The following is a 4829-nucleotide window of genomic DNA, read 5'->3' on the forward strand; positions in this document are numbered from 1 at the left end:
AACAATATTGGACCATGTTTGATGATATGGAGCCATTGGAAAGAGCCCTGAGTTGGGAGCTGGGAGACCTAGGTTCTAGACTTTGCTAGGCCTCTGGCTTCATAAACAACATTGGTAGGTCATTCTGCCCTGCTCACTTCCTTGGACTGTTTTTCCACCTATAAAATGGTCTAATATGACTTTTATTTATTTATTTATTTATTTTTGAGACAGAGTTTTTGCTCTATTGCCCAGGCTGGAGTGCAATGGTGAGATCTCGGCTCACTGCACGCTCTGCCTCCTAGATTCAAGCGATTCTCCTGGCTGAGCCTCCTAGTAGCTGGGATTACAGGTGCCCACCACCACATCCAGCTAATTGTATTTTTAGTAGAGATGCGGTTTCCCCATTTTGGCCAGGCTGGTCTCGAACTCTTGACCTCAGGTGATCCACCTGCCTTGGCCTCCCAAAGTGCTAGGATTACAGGCATGAGCCACCACATCTGCCCCAATATAACTTTTAAAATACTTTATGTAAATCCTGGCTGGGCGAGGTGGCTCACACTTGTAATCCCAGCACTTTGGGAGGTTGAGGCAGGTGGATTGCTTGAGCCCAGGAGTTTGAGAACAGCCTGGGCCACATGGCAAAACCTTGTCTCTATAAAAAGTTTTAAAATTAGCCGAGCATGGTGGCATGCGCCTGTAGTAGTCCAATTACTCAAGAGGTGGGAGGATCACTTGAGTCCAGGAGGTAGAGGTTGCAGTAAGCTGAGATCTCACCATTGCACTCCTGGGTGACTGACTGAGACCCCATCACAAACAAACAAATAAACCCCACACTTTATATAAATCCTGACTTACTGCAAAAAATAGATTTTGGGGTGAACAGTAAAACTTGGCAGGATCTAAAAAAAAAAGAACAGGCCGGATGCGGTGGCTCACGCCTATAATCCCAGCACTTTGGGAGGCCGAGGCAGGCGGATCACCTGAGGCTAGGAGTTCAAAACCAGTCTGGGCAACATGGTGAAACCCCGTCTCTAAAATTATATAAAAATTAGCTGGGTGTGATGGTGGGTGCCTGTAATCCCAGCTACTCGGGAGACTGAGGCAGGAGAATCACTTGAACCCGGGAGGCGGAGCTTGCAGTGAGCCAAGATCACACCATTGCACTCCCACCTGGGCAACAGAGTGAGACTCTGTCTCAAAAATAAATAAATAAAATAAAAAATAAAAACACAGATGGTTACTGGATTATAGTGTGTTTAGAGTGCTAAAGTGCCTTATCTTGAGAGGCTTTAGTTTTTTCCAGTTTTCCTTTTTTGGGAGGGGGTTGTACTGCATGGGCCCTAAGGTTGAGTCTGACCTTAACCCGTCATTCTTATTACAAGAAACTATGCACAGGCAGTGCAGTGACATCAAATCGTAGCCTATTTAAGGATGGAAAGCCCTGGATTGCTCATAACCCCTTGACCTTGGATAAATCCCACGTCAACTAAGAATGGGAACTGGGGACTTCAGGGTTACTCCCATGCCAGGGGACATCAGCACTTGGCCACTTTCCCCTCGTGCTCAGCGCCCAGAGGTGGTGCCCATTGCACTCTGGGGGCTCCTTTTCCTCAGTTTGTATTAGAGCCTCCATAGTTACCCTTCCCATGCTGGAGAACACTATGGACTGAGGCCCCCACAGCCCTTTCTGGGCATGTTGTGGGAAATGGCAGGCTTGGTGTGTGCTGAAGGTAATCCTCAGAGACCATCAGCATCTGAGTGTGAATTTGAGAAAATGGGGCATTGAACCAAAAAGAGAGTTAGAAAATCAGGACTCAAAGTCATAGAACACTCCAGAAAGCAGATTTGGGATCATGGCATGCTCTTGTAGGAAATGCATGCATTTTGTAGGAAAATGAGGACACTTGGGACACAGTCACCTGGGAAGGAAGGGGTAGGGATTAGATACTGTTTATCTCTAGCATGTGCCAGTCACCATATGCCTTTTAATTTTTTTTTGAGGCAGGGTCTTGCTCTGTCACCCAGGTGGGAGTGCAGTGGCTTGATCATGGCTCACTACTGCCTCAAACTCCTAGGCTCAAGCAATTCTTCTGCCTCATTTATTTATTTATTTATTTTATTTATTTTTTTGAGACAGAGTCTCGGTCTGTCGCCCAGGCTGGAGTGCAGTGACCGGATCTTAGCTCACTGCAAGCTCCGCCTCCCGGTTTACGCCATTCTCCTGCCTCAGCCTCCTGAGTAGCTGGGATTACAGGCGTGCACCACCACGCTCAGTTAATTTTTGTATTTTTAGTAGAGACAGGGTTTCACCATGTTGGTCAGGCTGGTCTTCAACTCCTGACCTCGTGACCCGCCCTCCTTGGCCTCCCAAAGTGCTGGGATTACAGGTGTGAGCCACTGTGCCCGGCCATTTATTTATTTATTTTTGGAGAGATGAGGTCTCACTATGTTGCCCTGGCTGGTCTTGAACTTCTGTGCTCCAGCAGTCCTCAACTTTAGCCTCCGAAAGTGCTGCTAGGATTACAGGTGTAAGCTGTCGGGCCTGGCCCACCTTTTAGTTCATTATGCCGGTTGTATGGATGAGGAAACTGAAGCCCCAGAGGTAGAGCAACTTGTCCAAGGTTCCCTTCCCACTTTAGAAGTGGACTTAAAATCTGGGTACTCTTTCCTCAGAGGGAGGAAATTAGCTCCTTCCATGAGGGAACAGACTGAAGTAAGCCAGAACTGTACGGATAGACATGGGCTGTTATGTCACTGCTTAGGGACAGAATGGTATAAGTGTGCCCGGGGCAAAGAGAGGAATCTTTTTTAAGTTTCCACCCAGCTTTCCTACCACCAGGCTTGTGTTGTGAGCAGAGCTCACAACAAATCAAGAGCTGCCCCAGCCTTAAGGCCCACCTTGTGGAACAAGTGCACTTAATGGCCATAGTAGAAAGAAAAGAAAAAAAAAAAAAAGATAAGCCTCCCAGTCTGCAGTGACTGGCTGATCTGATGTCCTTTGCTAATAGAGGCAGCTTTATAACACATCTCCATCACTGACTAGTAATCCAAAAGGCTCTGAGGTTTTAACGAATGGGATTGGTCCAAAACCTGACCTCACTTTCATTTAATTTCATGCCAGCTCCAATACACACCCAGCTGCGGAGACCTTGTCTAGCTAGTGAGCTGCTCAGACACAAAGGCGCTCTAATTACCATCCGCAAGCCAGGCTGACAGGGATTTCAAGTGTTTTCATGTTTATGGAGATCAGAGAAATGTGTTCTGTACATCTTTTTCACCGATGGCAAGTATAAAATAAAACCAAACAAAAAACCCAACACATTTATTCAAAGCAGGCATTTCACTTAAGTTAAAATCCTATAATCAGGATAGCCACAATTCCAGACACTCCGGTGCGAAGTGTAGATATGTCAGTAGCCACATCTGGATGATGAACAAGCCATTGACTGTAAAAATGAGAACAACAACACAGTCTCAGCGCCTTTAGAGTGAACAGTATGTTCCAAGCACTTCACCATGGTTCACAATGGCAAAGCCTGCAGCTTCTCCATTTGGAGGGTCACATTTTCTACTCGGTTTCCTGCACTTACAAAGGCCAGCTGGCATGGCTGGGGGAGGGGCAGAGGGAGGAAATCAACTCCTCTATCCAGAGAATTGCAGCTGTTATTGCAAATGGCCCTGGAGAGCCCATTATAAGCTGCTGTGCTAGGCTGTGTGTCCCTGGAGTGCCCATCACATGGCGTCTCCCTAGACCCCAACCCAGGCCCCCAGGATCCCAGAGCCACCCGCTTGAGTAGGACAGCAGAGCCAAGTGGGAGAGGAGGAACCCAGGGCTCCGTCTCGGGAGTTTCCGTGAAAGCCCGGAGCGCGGCCAGGGGCGGTGGTCGCCTAGGGAAGCAGACGCCCAGCACGTCCGCGCTTTCCCACACCCGCGGTGGCGGCGGCGCGCGTGTCCTCAGGAGACTCCAGCACTTGCAAAAAACACTGCGCTCTTCTCCGAGCACGGGCAGAATCCGGCTACTCTGTCCCGCAACCCAGCGCGTGCCCAGGAAACAGTGACCTTGAACCCGAGGAGAGGCGGGACGGCTGTGAAAATACACTTTAGAGAGCGCGTGGGGTTCACTCCGCGCCTCTCTACCCTTCCATCACCATTCAATACCCCCCGCCCCCACCTCCTGTCCCCACCCGTGTCGTACACCCTTTCCCCCACCACTCTGAGAAAGGCAGACAGTTGCAAAGAGAGCGCAGGGGTTAACTCCTATTCAACCCTCAAAGGGTCCCTTCATGGCACCGCGTGTTTGATATTAAGCAGCACCTCCAAAGACACAAGATGGTTTTTTTAAGTGTCGAAAATATTCAAGTCTGGCGGTTTGGGGTGCACCCTGAAATTATCTACTCATGTTCCCCTCCCCCAAAGTGGATCAGGAGCCAGCCCTGAAAAGGTAAAGCAAGTAACTGGCATCATCCTCAGTAGTTCCGGCGCACCGGGATCCGGAGAAGCGTGAATTGTGGCCACATGGTCGCGGGGCTGGAGGGCACTGAGAGGCTGCGCGGAACTGCACGCTCCGCGGCTAGGTCGGGTCACGCCAAATAAGGAATCCTAATGACTTGTAAGCGGGGTGCGCTCTGTAAAATCTGCCTTACAATAGGGCCAAGTCCTGCATTTCAAATATTTTGACCCAACCCGTTACCCGCGAAACATTCGCGATTTTTCTGTTCCTCGTCTTTAGCTTTTTTCTCCCGCTTCCAAAAGCCAGAGTTCTCCACCAGCCTAAGCAGAATTGCAGCCCTCAGGGGAACCCCTTGCCCTCCAGTCTGAGGCTGGCGCTGTGGCCACCCCGGGCGTG

Source organism: Colobus angolensis, unplaced genomic scaffold (genome assembly GCF_000951035.1).
Source record: "Colobus angolensis palliatus isolate OR3802 unplaced genomic scaffold, Cang.pa_1.0 Scaffold316, whole genome shotgun sequence".
Lineage (NCBI taxonomy): Eukaryota > Metazoa > Chordata > Mammalia > Primates > Cercopithecidae > Colobus > Colobus angolensis.